Source organism: Xenia sp. Carnegie-2017, unplaced genomic scaffold, assembly GCF_021976095.1.
Source record: "Xenia sp. Carnegie-2017 unplaced genomic scaffold, XeniaSp_v1 HiC_scaffold_6, whole genome shotgun sequence".
NCBI classification, from domain to species: domain Eukaryota; kingdom Metazoa; phylum Cnidaria; class Anthozoa; order Malacalcyonacea; family Xeniidae; genus Xenia; species Xenia sp. Carnegie-2017.
Window position 1 is genome coordinate 7,760,853 of NW_025813526.1, and position 17,504 is coordinate 7,778,356.

The 17,504-nt window shown below is 33.5% G+C and overlaps 2 long non-coding RNA genes across 2 annotated transcripts; both read right to left on the minus strand.

Moving 5' to 3' along the window:
- Positions 1–3,543: 3,543 nt before the first annotated feature.
- On the minus strand, positions 3,544–7,625 carry LOC124457683. Its single transcript, XR_006952729.1, has 2 exons — positions 7,512–7,625; positions 3,544–3,722 (listed from the first exon to the last, which is right to left on the minus strand). It is a non-coding gene; the product is annotated as an uncharacterized LOC124457683 (long non-coding RNA).
- Positions 6,566–7,084, minus strand: LOC124457684. Its single transcript, XR_006952730.1, has 2 exons — positions 7,049–7,084; positions 6,566–6,868 (listed from the first exon to the last, which is right to left on the minus strand). It is a non-coding gene; the product is annotated as an uncharacterized LOC124457684 (long non-coding RNA).
- Positions 7,626–17,504: the final 9,879 nt, after the last annotated feature.

The window sequence follows — 17,504 nt, forward strand, 5'->3', positions numbered from 1 at the left end:
TGTTTTGTAGGCTAATTTGGGTTTCGTTATTGTTGGTCAATTTGGCTATATATATATTCTTATATTCAAAGCGGTATATATCTATCTGTGACCTTCCTGAAAGACTACTGCTTCATTTGTTGGTTGCTGGGACAAACTTTTATTTCCGATCTTGATGTTCAGTTTGCAAAATATTTTCAAACCTTGTTTGCCTGTATTTTACAGTATTTTCGTGCAAGACAGTACAATGTTAGTGTGTATATTTACACTTCACTGGACAGAAACTAAAGAACTCGAAACCGCACAGACTAAACATGCATGCGAATTGAAACAAGCTTGGTACAGTAAAGACAAAGTTTTATACACTCCTATATATATATATATATATATATATATGCAAGGTGTATATACAACGTACTCTCCGGCTATCACCACAGTGCAATGGTGACTCCTGCACTTGGGACACAGGACGTACGGTTATATATAACGAAAATAGTAATTATAAAACCTAACAGGCAATGTCAAACATGCACTATTTTTGTCCTTTCTTCTGATAAGCTCTTCATCCTTCTGTAAAGCTTTTTCTATCTGCTAATTAAGACGAGCATGTTATCTATAGCAGTTTAGCCAAAATTGTGAGGATTCCTTTCCAGCTTCAAGTTATAAATAAAGCTCCAATATACAAAAGCAATTGTCCATTTTCCATTGTACTTTAATCCTTCCTTACGCTCTATGTGATGATTTACTTATTCTTGAATAATTAAAACCATTCTTGTATATAACACATCCATATGTCAATATTCTTTTCATTTCTTGATGATTCTCCTCGTGTCCTTTAGTTCCTATTCAGCTCTTCTATTTGTCCTCGCAGAGCATTATCCTCTTTATGTCGTTTTTTTCTTTGCCATTTAGTTTTCTTGTTTGGAAAACATATGTCTTATATGTGTCTCTGTTTTTTTTTGTTAGTATCTCTGGATTGTCTTCTCATGTTCTATTTCTATTGCGATTCATTATTCTTATTTTGTTGTCTTGCCTCGTAGACTTTGAGTTATCTTTGTGCTGGGATTTAATTTGTTTGTATTAGCTTTATGGTAAGTAAAATCGCAATGCAAACGCTTAGTCTTCGGCATTTAGTTTTCTTGTAGGGATAACCTATGTCTTATATCTGTCTCAGCTTTGATTGTTAGTATCTCTGGAATATCTTGTCATGTTGTAGTTGTATTGCTAATTCGCTTCATTATTTTTATTTTGTTGTCTTGCTTCGTAGACTTTGAGTTATTCTTACGCTGGGATTTATATATCATTATATCCATATACAATTGAATACATGAAAAGGCTTTATAAGGCTTGTTTCGTCGGTACTACGTATTATTGATGGTTTTGTTTGGGTGCTTTGCGTTTTGTTGTTTTGTTTTGTTAGGCTAATTTGGATTTCGTTATTGTTGGTCAATTTGGCTATATATATGTTCTTATATTCAAAGCGGTATATATCTATCTGTGAGCTTCCTGAAAGACTACTGCTTCATTTGTTGGTTGCTGGGACAAACTTTTATTTCCGATCTTGATGTTCAGTTTGCAAAATATTTTCAAACCTTGTTTGCCTGTATTTTACAGTATTTTCGTGCAAGACAGTACAATGTTAGTGTGTATATTTACACTTCACTGGACAGAAACTAAAGAACTCGAAACCGCACAGACTAAACATGCATGCGAATTTAAACAAGCTTGGTACAGTAAAGACAAAATTTTTATACACTCCTATATATATATATATATATATATATGCAAGGTGTATATACAACGTACTCTCCCGGCTATCACCACAGTGCAATGGTGACTCCTGCACTTGGGACACAGGACGTACGGTTATATATAACGAAAATAGTAATTATAAAAACCTAACAGGCAATGTCAAACATGCACTATTTTTGTCCTTTCTTCTGATAAGCTCTTCATCCTTCTGTAAAGCTTTTTCTATCTGCTAATTAAGACGAGCATGTTATCTACTTTGAGTTATCCTTGTGCTGGGATTCAATTCACTTGTATTTGGTGAGAATGTGTCTTGAATCTTTATATTCAATCATCTTTATGTTCAGTAAAATCGTAATGCAAAGGCTTAGTCTTTGGCATTTACTTTTCTTGTTGGGATAACGTAGCTCTTATATCTGTCTCAGCTTTGATTGTTAGTATCTCTGGAATATCTTGTCATGTTGTAGTTGTATTGTTAATTCGCTTCATTATTTTTTTGTCTTGCTTCGTAGACTTTGAGTTATCTTTGTGCTGGGATTTAATTCGTTTGTATTAACTTTATGGTCAGTAAAATCGCAATGAAACACTTAGTCTTTGGCATTTAGTTTTCTTGTAGGGATAACCTATGTCTTATATCTGTCTCAGCTTTGATTTTAGTATCTCTGGAACGTCTTCTCTTGCTGTATTGCTATTGCAATTCAATATTCCTATTTATTGTCTTGCCACGTAGACTTTGAGTTATCTTTGTGCTGGGATTTAATTCGTTTGAATTAGCTTTGTGGTCAGTAAAATCGCAATGCAAACGCTTAGTCTTCGGCATTTAGTTTTCTTGTAAAGATAACTTATGTCTTATATTTGTTTCAGCTTCGATTGTTAGTATCTCTGGAACGTGTTCTCGTGCTGTATTGCTATTGCGATTCAATATTCTTATTTTGTTTTCTTGCTTCGTAGGCTTTGAGTTATCCTTGTGCTGGGATTTAATTCACTTGTATTTGGTGAGAATGTGTCTTGAATCTTTATATTCAATCAATAGCTTTATGTTCAGTAAAATCGCAATGCAAAGGCTTAGTCTTTGGCATTTGCTTTTCTTGTTGGGATAACCTAGCTCTTATATCTGTCTCAGCTTTGATTGTTAGTATCTCTGGAACGTCTTCTCATGTTGTATTTCAATTGCGATTCATTATTCTTATTTTGTTGTCTTGCCTCGTAGACTTTGAGTTATCTTTGTGCTGGGATTTAATTCGTTTGTATTAGCTTTATGGTCAGGAAAATCGCAATACAAAGGCTTAGTCTTCGGCATTTAGTTTTCTTGTAGGGATAACCTATGTCTTATATCTGTCTCAGCTTTGATTGTTAGTATCTCTGGAACGTCTTCTCGTGCTGTATTGCTATTGCAATTCAATATTCTTATTTTGTTTTCTTGCTTCGTAGACTTTGAGTTATCCTTGTGCTGGGATTTAATTCACTTGTATTTGGTGAGAATGTGTCTTGAATCTTTATATTCAATCATCTTTATGTTCAGTAAAATCGCAATGCAAAGGCTTAGTCTTTGGCATTTACTTTTCTTGTTGGGATAACCTAGCTCTTATATCTGTCTCAGCTTTGATTGTTAGTATCTCTGGAATATCTTGTCATGTTGTAGTTGTATTGCTAATTCGCTTCATTATTTTTATTTTGTCTTGCTTCGTATACTTTGAGTTATCCTTACGCTGGGATTTATATATCATTATATCCATATACAATTGGGTACATGAAAAGGCTTTATAAGGCTTGTTTCGTCGGTTTTCTTTGGGTGCTTTGCGTTTTGTTGTTTTGTTTTGTAGGTTAATTTGGGTTTCGTTATTGTTGGTCAATTTGGCTATATATATGTTGTTATATTCATTGCGGTATATATCTATCTGTGACTTTCTTGTAAGACTACTGCTTCATTTGTTGGTTGCTGGGACAAACTTTTATTTCCGATCTGATGTTCAGTTTGCAAAATATTTTCAAACCTTGTTTGCCTGTATTTTACAGTATTTTCGTGCAAGACAGTACAATGTTAGTGTGTATATTTACACTTCACTGGACAGAAACTAGAGAACTGGAAACCGCACAAACTAAATATTCATGCGAATTTAAACAAGCTTGGTACAGTAAAGACAAAATTTTATACACTCCTATATATATATATGCAAGGTGTATATACAATGTGCTCTCCGGGCTATCACCACAGTGCAATGGTGACTCCTGCACTTGGGACGCAGGACGTACAGTTACATATAACGAAAATAGTAATTATAAAAACCTAACAGGCAATGTCAAACATGCACTATTTTTGTGCTTTTTTTCTGATAAGCTCTTCATCCTTCTGTAAAGCTTTTTCTATCTGCTAATTAAGACGAGCATGTTATCTATAGCAGTTTAGCCAAAATTGTGAGGATTCCTTTCCAGCTTCAAGTTGTAAATAAAGCTCCAATATACAAAAGCAATTGTCCATGTTCCATTTTACTTTAATCCTTCGTTACGCTCTATGTGATGATTTACTTATTCTTGAATAATTAAAACCATTCTTCTATATAAAACATCGATAAGTCAATATTCGTTTCATTTCTTGATGATTCTCCTCGTGTCCTTTAGTTCCTATTCAGCTCTTCTATTTGTCCTCGCAGAGCACTATCCTCTTTATGTTGTTTGTTTCTTTGCCATTTAGTTTTCTTGTTTGGAAAACATATGTCTTATATGTTTCTCAGCTTTGATTGTTAGTATCTCTGGAACGTCTTCTCATGTTGTATTTCTATTGCGATTCATTATTCTTATTTTGTTGTCTTGCTTCGTAGACTTTGAGTTATCTTTGTGCTGGGATTTAATTCGTTTGTATTAGCTTTATGGTCAGTAAAATCGCAATGCAAACGCTTAGTCTTTGGAGAGAAATGAAAACAGACTAAACATGCTTGCGAATTTAAACAAGCTTGGTACAGTAAACACAAATTTTTTTATACACTCATATATATATATATATATATATATAAGCAAGGTGTATATACAACGTGCTCTCCTGGCTATCACCACAGTGCAATGTTGACTCCTGCAGTTGAGACACAGGACGTACGTTTATATAAAACGAAAATAGTAATTATAAAACCTAACAGGCAATGTCAAACATGCACAAGTAAAATATGACTCCAGTCATTGAGTCAAATCATTTGATTTTTTTGTGTTTAGAGAACAATTCTAGACTTGGGAAACCAAAACCATAGAACTTGTTTAGAAACAAAACCAAATCCACTTTGCTCCCTCAATTACAATGAAATCCTAACATCATTCGCTGTGTCCAGATGCTCAATGGTGATTTATCACAGGCAATAGCCGCAATACATGTAAAACTGTTAAATTCTCATCTCGTTGCTAATTTGGAACTCAAGCAGCAGAGCTTTTTATTTATTTTCTTCCCATAAGGCCATGCATAACTACTTATAGATCGACAAAATCTCCTAGATTATTCTTAATGTGAAGATATGATTCCTGGCACGTCCACAAAAAAAACTAGGACAGTATAGCAGTGAGATATAAAAACAAACTAACCACTTGCTTGTATTTCTATAACATAGGCATGGTAAAAAAATTTGCTTTCAATGCATTCATACAACTGTGTTTTGAAGATTTCTCACCGAACATTTTTGACTTTTTTCAATGTTTATTTATTATCGTTTCGTCCCCTGGACACAAAGGCCCTGCAAAAGGGTAATGGTCATGCCAATGTTTTACCATATCTGCCTTTATCTGGATTGTCTACCTTTCATCACAAGTATAATGACAAAATTTTAAAAGAGCTACAACAAACTACAAAAATAAAACAACGGATTAACTACAAATACATGTTATGTATTGAGAAATTTGCGCCAAGAAAAACTTCACACATATGGTAAAATATTGTTTTAACTATTTTCTGTTGTTGACGCTGAAAGATGTATCACCAAACCAACATTAAGGAAAATATGTTTAATCACGAAATGCCGTTCTGTAGAATATTCAAGGATCAATAAGGCTGAATACAATGAAGTTTTGAAGTGTAATATTATATGTTGATAAATTACATCTAGACTGTATATAAATTGATAGAATACATCTTCCATTTACGAAAATTTAGCACGAGCCAAACGTTGATGACATCTGCTGTTAACAATATTAATCAATAAAAATTGTGCAAGTGATTATACATCATCCATATTTTACTGTGCTTTAATCTATTGGAAAACTATTGTGAGTCATTGTTGGACTCACGAACCCTCCAGAATAAAACTCTTGGTTGTACTCAGACAGAGGAGATAAGTTTTGCTCATACTTATTGATATTATTATTAAGACACTTATCTACTTTAACATTTACACCTTGATTAATAAATTGTTTGAGAAATATAACTGGTTCACACTATCTTTGTTGCGTGTGGAAATAGAACCAAAATTAATAGTTATTCTTTCGGGACCGACAAATATGGAAACTATCCTAGAAGGAACCAACAAATAAAAGTTGACAGTTTTTTCTTTCGCTGGTGGAACAAAATACATAAAGACAAAGACGACAGCTGCGAATGAAACGGTGATGATTAGAGTGGTGGTAACAGTGGTAATAACAATAACGGCAACAGAGGTGATGAGTTTGTAGTTGAGAGTGATATCGTTGAATGTGGGTGAAGGCTATTTCAGATATGGTAGAGCACCTTGTGCCCAGGCCCTTTTTCCTGACATGCACGTGAGTAAATGATATTCTCAAATCTTTGATTGAATCTTGTTCAGAAAAGCTAACTTCTCGCTTATTTTTCAATACAAACACCATGAGCTTTGTTATAAAAGAAGAATAACGCTTCAAAAGTATGTACTTTGCTTTGGATCCGGTGTTAAATATTGTAAATATAAATACATATATTATATAAATATCTAAATTATATCACGTATAATTTCATCTATATTATATTGTATTAATATTTATTTATTTTACATTCTGTTTGTAACAGAACCTTGCTGAAATTTCAGCACGACAAACAGGCTGAAACTAAGCCCGGGTTGAAATTGCTCCATGTAATTGTCCTCTTAGCATCATAAAAAACTACTTGATGGCTTTTTCAAAAATTGAGGAGACGGCTCATCTTCAGTCGTGTTTTCTGTAATCAAGGAATAGATAAAAAGCAAGCCTAAATGTGTGTTTCTTGATATCAAAATCAAACTTAAGCTTTAATAATCCATAGAAATCAAATATTTATCTTCTTCACATGTAATTCTTATATCTCTTTGACATTTACCAAACTGAAAGCAAACATGTGTTTATTAATTGACTTACTTACTGAAATATCTATTGTAACGGCCTTTCAGGATTTGCCACGTTCTTCCTTCAATGATCTAGAGAAATTTAGATCAGGCAAATTATATCAAAGTGCTGATCCCATTTTACGAAATAATCGTCAATGCATTACATTTTCTTTTCATTTTTTCCAAAAGTTGTTGCCGTACACTTTTCTTTAATGTTCTTTTATGTACGTTAACAACTTTTGATCTTCCTCCGCTGTGTAATTCCTTAAAAAAATGAAATAAATTTGACACCATTTATGATTGTAACAATTTGCCTAATAATTGAATATTTAAATAGTTACTTAACACCAAACAGTCGAGTGAACAAATGATCATTCAAAATGAATAAGTAACAAAACCATAGATGTATTGAAAATGTGCATTGACTAGGTTTATTTTTGTTCCATGAAATCGTTAAAGTCTTCCCAAGGAAATAATACAATGTTTGTTGGTTCAAACCTTGTTTGCCTGTATTTTACAGTATTTTCGTGCAAGACAGTACAATGTTAGTGTGTATATTCACACTTCACTGGACAGAAACTAAAGAACTCGAAACCGCACAGACTAAACATGCATGCGAATTTAAACAAGCTTGGTACAGTAAAGACAAAAGTTTTATACACTCCTATATATATATATATATATATATGCAAGGTGTATATACAACGTACTCCCGGCTATCACCACAGTGCAATGGTGACTCCTGCACTTGGGACACAGGACGTACCGTTATATATAACGAAAATAGTAATTATAAAAACCTAACAGGCAATGTCAAACATGCACTATTTTTGTCCTTTCTTCTGATAAGCTCTTCATCCTTCTGTAAAGCTTTTTCTATCTGCTAATTAAGACGAGCATGTTATCTATAGCAGTTTAGCCAAAATTGTGAGGATTCCTTTCCAGCTTCAAGTTGTAAATAAAGCTCCAATATACAAAAGCAATTGTCCATGTTCCATTTTACTTTAATCCTTCGTTACGCTCTATGTGATGATTTACTTATTTTTGAATAATTAAAACCATTCTTGTATATAACACATCCATATGTCAATATTCTTTTCATTTCTTGATGATTCTCCTCGTGTCCTTTAGTTCCTATTCAGCTCTTCTATTCGTCCTCGACGAGCACTATCCTCTTTATGTCGTTTATTTTCTTTGCCATTTAGTTTTCTTGTTTGGAAAACATATGTCTTATATGTGTCTCTGTTTTTGTTAGTATCTCTGGATTGTCTTCTCATGTTGTATTTCTATTGCGATTCATTATTCTTATTTTGTTGTCTTGCCTGGTAGACTTTGAGTTATCTTTGTGCTGGTATTTAATTCGTTTGTATTAGCTTTATGCTTCATGATTCTCCTCGTGTTCTTTAGTTCCTATTAAGCTCTTCTATTTTTCCTCGCAGAGCACTATCCTCTTTATGTCGTTTCTTTCTTTGCCATTTAGTTTTCTTGTTTGAAAAACATATCTCTTATATCTGTCTTCTCATGTTGTATTTCTATTGCGATTCATTATTCTTATTTTGTTGTCTTGCCTCGTAGACTTTGAGTTATCATTGTGCTGGGATTTAATTCGTTTGTATTAGCTTTATGGTCAGTAAAATCGCAATGCAAACGCTTAGTCTTCGGCATTTAGTTTTCTTGTAGGGATAACCTATGTCTTATATCTGTCTCAGCTTTGATTGTTAGTATCTCTGGAATATCTTGTCATGTTGTAGTTGTATTGCTAATTCGCTTCATTATTTTTATTTTGTTGTCTTGCTTCGTAGACTTTGAGTTATCCTTACGCTGGGATTTATATATCATTATATCCATATACATTTGAATACATGAAAAGGCTTTATAAGGCTTGTTTCGTCGGTACTACGTATTATTGATGGTTTTGTTTGGGTGCTTTGCGTTTTGTTGTTTTGCTTTGTAGGCTAATTTGGGTTTCGTTATTGTTGGTCAATTTGGCTATATATATGTTCTTATATTCAAAGTGGTATATATCTATCTGTGACCTTCCTGAAAGACTACTGCTTCATTTGTTGGTTGCTGGGACAAACTTTTATTTCCGATCTTGATGTTCAGTTTGCAAAATATTTTCAAACCTTGTTTGCCTGTATTTTACAGTATTTTCGTGCAAGACAGTACAATGTTAGTGTGTATATTTCCACTTCACTGGACAGAAACTAAAGAACTCGAAACCGCACAGACTAAACAAGCATGCGAATTTAAACAAGCTTGGTACAGTAAAGACAAAATTTTTTATACACTCCTATATATATATATATATATATGCAAGGTGTATATACAACGTACTCTCCCGGCTATCACCACAGTGCAATGGTGACTCCTGCACTTGGGACACACGACGTAAGGTTATATATAACGAAAATAGTAATTATAAAAACCTAACAGGCAATGTCAAACATGCACTATTTTTGTGCTTTTTTTCTGATAAGCTCTTCATCCTTCTGTAAAGCTTTTTCTATCTGCTAATTAAGACGAGCATGTTATCTATAGCAGTTTAGCCAAAATTGTGAGGATTCCTTTCCAGCTTCAAGTTGTAAATAAAGCTGCAATATACAAAAGCAATTGTCCATGTTCCATTGTACTTTAATCCTTCGTTACGCTCTATGTGATGATTTACTTATTCTTGAATAATTAAAACCATTCTTGTATATAACACATCCATATGTCAATATTCTTTTCATTTCTTGATGATTCTCCTCGTGTCCTTTAGTTCCTATTCAGCTCTTCTATTTGTCCTCGAGAGCACTATCCTCTTTATGTCGTTTTTTCTTTGCCATTTAGTTTTCTTGTTTGGAAAACATATGTCTTATATGTGTCTCTGTTTTTTTTGTTAGTATCTCTGGATTGTCTTCTCATGTTGTATTTCTATTGCGATTCATTATTCTTATTTTGTTGTCTTGCCTCGTAGACTTTGAGTTATCTTTGTGCTGGTATTTAATTCGTTTGTATTAGCTTTATGCTTCATGATTCTCCTCGTGTTCTTTAGTTCCTATTAAGCTCTTCTATTTTTCCTCGCAGAGCACTATCCTCTTTATGTCGTTTCTTTCTTTGCCATTTAGTTTTCTTGTTTGAAAACATATCTCTTATATCTGTCTTCTCATGTTGTATTTCTATTGCGATTCATTATTCTTATTTTGTTGTCTTGCCTCGTAGACTTTGAGTTATCATTGTGCTGGGATTTAATTCGTTTGTATTAGCTTTATGGTCAGTAAAATCGCAATGCAAACGCTTAGTCTTCGGCATTTAGTTTTCTTGTAGGGATAACCTATGTCTTATATCTGTCTCAGCTTTGATTGTTAGTATCTCTGGAATATCTTGTCATGTTGTAGTTGTATTGCTAATTCGCTTCATTATTTTTATTTTGTTGTCTTGCTTCGTAGACTTTGAGTTATCCTTACGCTGGGATTTATATATCATTATATCCATATACAATTGAATACATGAAAAGGCTTTATAAGGCTTGTTTCGTCGGTACTACGTATTATTGATGGTTTTGTTTGGGTGCTTTGCGTTTTGTTGTTTTGTTTTGTAGGCTAATTTGGGTTTCGTTATTGTTGGTCAATTTGGCTATATATATGTTCTTATATTCAAAGCGGTATATATCTATCTGTGACCTTCCTGAAAGACTACTGCTTCATTTGTTGGTTGCTGGGACAAACTTTTATTTCCGATCTTGATGTTCAGTTTGCAAAATATTTTCAAACCTTGTTTGCCTGTATTTTACAGTATTTTCGTGCAAGACAGTACAATGTTAGTGTGTATATTTACACTTCACTGGACAGAAACTAAAGAACTCGAAACCGCACAGACTAAACATGCATGCGAATTTAAACAAGCTTGGTACAGTAAAGACAAAATTTTTTATACACTCCTATATATATATATATATATATGCAAGGTGTATATACAACGTACTCTCCGGCTATCACCACAGTGCAATGGTGACTCCTGCACTTGGGACACAGGACGTAAGGTTATATATAACGAAAATAGTAATTATAAAACCTAACAGGCAATGTCAAACATGCACTATTTTTGTGCTTTTTTCTGATAAGCTCTTCATCCTTCTGTAAAGCTTTTTCTATCTGCTAATTAAGACGAGCATGTTATCTATAGCAGTTTAGCCAAAATTGTGAGGATTCCTTTCCAGCTTCAAGTTGTAAATAAAGCTGCAATATACAAAAGCAATTGTCCATGTTCCATTGTACTTTAATCCTTCGTTACGCTCTATGTGATGATTTACTTATTCTTGAATAATTAAAACCATTCTTGTATATAACACATCCATATGTCAATATTCTTTTCATTTCTTGATGATTCTCCTCGTGTCCTTTAGTTCCTATTCAGCTCTTCTATTTGTCCTCGCAGAGCACTATCCTCTTTATGTCTTTTTTTTCTTAGCCATTTAGTTTTCTTGTTTGGAAAACATATGTCTTATATGTGTCTCTGTTTTTTTTGTTAGTATCTCTGGATTGTCTTCTCATGTTGTATTTCTATTGCGATTCATTATTCTTATTTTGTTGTCTTGCCTCGTAGACTTTGAGTTATCTTTGTTCTGGTATTTAATTCGTTTGTATTAGCTTTATGCTTCATGATTCTCCTCGTGTCCTTTAGTTCCTATTAAGCTCTTCTATTTTTCCTCGCAGAGCACTATCCTCTTTATGTCGTTTCTTTCTTTGCCATTTAGTTTTCTTGTTTGGATAACATATCTCTTATATCTGTCTTCTCATGTTGTATTTCTATTGCGATTCATTATTCTTATTTTGTTGTCTTGCCTCGTAGACTTTGAGTTATCTTTGTGCTGGGATTTAATTCGTTTGTATTAGCTTTATGGTCAGTAAAATCGCAATGCAAACGCTTAGTCTTCGGCATTTAGTTTTCTTGTAGGGATAACCTATGTCTTATATCTGTCTCAGCTTTGATTGTTAGTATCTCTGGAATATCTTGTCATGTTGTAGTTGTATTGCTAATTCGCTTCATTATTTTTATTTTGTTGTCTTGCTTCGTAGACTTTGAGTTATTCTTACGCTGGGATTTATATATCATTATATCCATATACAATTGAATACATGAAAAGGCTTTATAAGGCTTGTTTCGTCGGTACTACGTATTATTGATGGTTTTGTTTGGGTGCTTTGCGTTTTGTTGTTTTGTTTTGTAGGCTAATTTGGGTTTCGTTATTGTTGGTCAATTTGGCTATATATATGTTCTTATATTCAAAGCGGTATATATCTATCTGTGACCTTCCTGAAAGACTACTGCTTCATTTGTTGGTTGCTGGGACAAACTTTTATTTCCGATCTTGATGTTCAGTTTGCAAAATATTTTCAAACCTTGTTTGCCTGTATTTTACAGTATTTTCGTGCAAGACAGTACAATGTTAGTGTGTATATTTACACTTCACTGGACAGAAACTAAAGAACTCGAAACCGCACAGACTAAACATGCATGCGAATTTAAACAAGCTTGGTACAGTAAAGACAAAGTTTTTATACACTCCTATATATATATATATATATATATATATGCAAGGTGTATATACAACGTACTCTCCGGCTATCACCACAGTGCAATGGTGACTCCTGCACTTGGGACACAGGACGTACGGTTATATATAACGAAAATAGTAATTATAAAACCTAACAGGCAATGTCAAACATGCACTATTTTTGTCCTTTCTTCTGATAAGCTCTTCATCCTTCTGTAAAGCTTTTTCTATCTGCTAATTAAGACGAGCATGTTATCTATAGCAGTTTAGCCAAAATTGTGAGGATTCCTTTCCAGCTTCAAGTTGTAAATAAAGCTCCAATATACAAAAGCAATTGTCCATGTTCCATTGTACTTTAATCCTTCGTTACGCTCTATGTGATGATTTACTTATTCTTGAATAATTAAAACCATTCTTGTATATAACACATCCATATGTCAATATTCTTTTTATTTCTTGATGATTCTCCTTGTGTCCTTTAGTTCCTATTCAGCTCTTCTATTTGTCCTTGCAGAGCACTATCCTCTTTATGTCGTTTTTTTCTTTGCCATTTAGTTTTCTTGTTTGGAAAACATATGTCTTATATGTGTCTCTGTTTTTTTTGTTAGTATCTCTGGATTGTCTTCTCATGTTGTATTTCTATTGCGATTCATTATTCTTATTTTGTTGTCTTGCCTCGTAGACTTTGAGTTATCTTTGTGCTGGTATTTAATTCGTTTGTATTATCTTTATGCTTCATGATTCTCCTCGTGTCCTTTAGTTCCTATTAAGCTCTTCTATTTTTCTCGCAGAGCACTATCCTCTTTATGTCGTTTCTTTCTTTGCCATTTAGTTTTCTTGTTTGGAAAACATATCTCTTATATCTGTCTTCTCATGAATTATTTCTATTGCGATTCATTATTCTTATTTTGTTGTCTTGCCTCGTAGACTTTGAGTTATCTTTGTGCTGGAATTTAATTCGTTTGTATTAGCTTTATGGTCAGTAAAATCGCAATGCAAACGCTTAGTCTTCGGCATTTAGTTTTCTTGTAGGGATAACCTATGTCTTATATCTGTCTCAGCTTTGATTGTTAGTATCTCTGGAACGTCTTCTCGTGTTGTATTGCTATTGCGATTCAATATTCTTATTGTTTTCTTGCTCCGTAGACTTGTGCTGAGATTCAATTCACTTGTATTTGGTGAGAATGTGTCTTGAATCTTTATATTCAATCATTAGCTTTATTTTCAGTAAAATCGCAATGCAAAGGCTTAGTCTTTGGCATTTACTTTTCTTGTTGAGATAACCTATGTCTTATATCTGTCTCAGCTTTGATTGTTAGTATCTCTGGAATATCTTGTCATGTTGTAGTTGTATTGCTATTGCGATTCAATATTCTTATTTGTTTTCTTGCTTCGTAGACTTTGAGTTATCCTTGTGCTGGGATTTAATTCACTTGTATTTGGTGAGAATGTGTCTTGAATCTTTATATTCAATCATTACCTTTATGTTCAGTAAAATCGCAATGCAAAGGCTTAGTCTTTGGCATTTACTTTTCTTGTTGGGATAACCTAGCTCTTATATCTGTCTCAGCTTTGATTGTTAGTATCTCTGGAATATCTTGTCATGTTGTAGTTGTATTGCTAATTCGCTTCATTATTTTTATTTTGTTGTCTTGCTTCGTAGACTTTGAGTTATCCTTACGCTGGGATTTATATATCATTATATCCATATACAATTGAATACATGAAAAGGCTTTATAAGGCTTGTTTCGTCGGTACTACGTATTATTGATGGTTTTGTTTGGGTGCTTTGCGTTTTGTTGTTTTGTTTTGTAGGCTAATTTGGATTTCGTTATTGTTGGTCAATTTGGCTATATATATGTTCTTATATTCAAAGCGGTATATATCTATCTGTGAGCTTCCTGAAAGACTACTGCTTCATTTGTTGGTTGCTGGGACAAACTTTTATTTCCGATCTTGATGTTCAGTTTGCAAAATATTTTCAAACCTTGTTTGCCTGTATTTTACAGTATTTTCGTGCAAGACAGTACAATGTTAGTTTACACTTCACTGGACAGAAACTAAAGAACTCGAAACCGCACAGACTAAACATGCATGCGAATTTAAACAAGCTTGGTACAGTAAAGACAAAATTTTTTATACACTCCTATATATATATATATATGCAAGGTGTATATACAACGTGCTCTCCCGGCTATCACCACAGTGCAATGGTGACTCCTGCACTTGGGACACAGGACGTACGGTTATATATAACGAAAATAGTAATTATAAAAACCTAACAGGCAATGTCAAACATGCACTATTTTTGTCCTTTCTTCTGATAAGCTCTTCATCCTTCTGTAAAGCTTTTTCTATCTGCTAATTAAGACGAGCATGTTATCTACTTTGAGTTATCCTTGTGCTGGGATTCAATTCACTTGTATTTGGTGAGAATGTGTCTTGAATCTTTATATTCAATCATCTTTATGTTCAGTAAAATCGTAATGCAAAGGCTTAGTCTTTGGCATTTACTTTTCTTGTTGGGATAACGTAGCTCTTATATCTGTCTCAGCTTTGATTGTTAGTATCTCTGGAATATCTTGTCATGTTGTAGTTGTATTGTTAATTCGCTTCATTATTTTTTTGTCTTGCTTCGTAGACTTTGAGTTATCTTTGTGCTGGGATTTAATTCGTTTGTATTAACTTTATGGTCAGTAAAATCGCAATGAAACACTTAGTCTTTGGCATTTAGTTTTTCTTGTAGGGATAACCTATGTCTTATATCTGTCTCAGCTTTGATTTTAGTATCTCTGGAACGTCTTCTGTTGTATTGCTATTGCAATTCAATATTCTTATTTATTGTCTTGCCACGTAGACTTTGAGTTATCTTTGTGCTGGGATTTAATTCGTTTGAATTAGCTTTGTGGTCAGTAAAATCGCAATGCAAACGCTTAGTCTTCGGCATTTAGTTTTCTTGTAATGATAACCTATGTCTTATATCTGTCTCAGCTTTGATTGTTAGTATCTCTGGAACGTGTTCTCGTGTTGTATTGCTATTGCGATTCAATATTCTTATTTTGTTTTCTTGCTTCGTAGGCTTTGAGTTATCCTTGTGCTGGGATTTAATTCACTTGTATTTGGTGAGAATGTGTCTTGAATCTTTATATTCAATCAATAGCTTTATGTTCAGTAAAATCGCAATGCAAAGGCTTAGTCTTTGGCATTTGCTTTTCTTGTTGGGATAACCTAGCTCTTATATCTGTCTCAGCTTTGATTGTTAGTATCTCTGGAACGTCTTCTCATGTTGTATTTCTATTGCGATTCATTATTCTTATTTTGTTGTCTTGCCTCGTAGACTTTTAGTTATCTTTGTGCTGGGATTTAATTCGTTTGTATTAGCTTTATGGTCAGGAAAATCGCAATACAAAGGCTTAGTCTTCGGCATTTAGTTTTCTTGTAGGGATAACCTATGTCTTATATCTGTCTCAGCTTTGATTGTTAGTATCTCTGGAACGTCTTCTCGTGTTGTATTGCTATTGCGATTGAATATTCTTATTTTGTTTTCTTGCTCCGTAGACTTGTGCTGAGATTTAATTCACTTGTATTTGGTGAGAATGTGTCTTGAATCTTTATATTCAATCATTAGCTTTATTTTCAGTAAAATCGCAATGCAAAGGCTTAGTCTTTGGCATTTACTTTTCTTGTTGAGATAACCTAGCTCTTATATCTGTCTCAGCTTTGATTGTTAGTATCTCTGGAATATCTTGTCATGTTGTAGTTGTATTGCTATTGCAATTCAATATTCTTATTTGTTTTCTTGCTTCGTAGACTTTGAGTTATCCTTGTGCTGGGATTTAATTCACTTGTATTTGGTGAGAATGTGTCTTGAATCTTTATATTCAATCATTAGCTTTATTTTCAGTAAAATCGCAATGCAAAGGCTTAGTCTTCGGCATTTAGTTTTCTTGTAGGGATAACCTATGTCTTATATCTGTCTCAGCTTTGATTGTTAGTATCTCTGGAACGTCTTCTCGTGTTGTATTGCTATTGCGATTCAATATTCTTATTTTGTTTTCTTGCTCCGTAGACTTGTGCTGGGATTTAATTCACTTGTATTTGGTGAGAATGTGTCTTGAATCTTTATATTCGATAATTATCTTTATTTTCAGTAAAATCGCAATGCAAAGGCTTAGTCTTTGGCATTTACTTTTCTTGTTGGGATAACCTAGCTCTTATATCTGTCTCAGCTTTGATTGTTAGTATCTCTGGAATATCTTGTCATGTTGTAGTTGTATTGCTAATTGGCTTCATTATTTTTATTTTGTTGTCTTGCTTCGTAGACTTTGAGTTATCCTTACGCTGGGATTTATATATCATTATATCCATATACAATTGAATACATGAAAAGGCTTTATAAGGCTTGTTTCGTCGGTACTACGTATTATTGATGGTTTTGTTTGGGTGCTTTGCGTTTGTTGTTTTGTTTTGTAGGCTAATTTGGATTTCGTTATTGTTGGTCAATTTGGCTATATATATGTTCTTATATTCAAAGGTATATATCTATCTGTGAGCTTCCTGAAAGACTACTGCTTCATTTGTTGGTTCCTGGGACAAACTTTTATTTCCGATCTTGATGTTCAGTTTGCAAAATATTTTCAAACCTTGTTTGCCTGTATTTTACAGTATTTTCGTGCAAGACAGTACAATGTTAGTGTATATTCACACTTCACTGGACAGAAACTAAAGAACTCGAAACCGCACAGACTAAACATGCATGCGAATTTAAACAAGCTTGGTACAGTAAAGACAAAAGTTTTATACATTATATATATATATATATATATATATATGCAAGGTGTATATACAACGTACTCTCCGGCTATCACCACAGTGCAATGGTGACTCCTGCACTTGGGACACAGGACGTATGGTTATATATAACGAAAATAGTAATTATAAAACCTAACAGG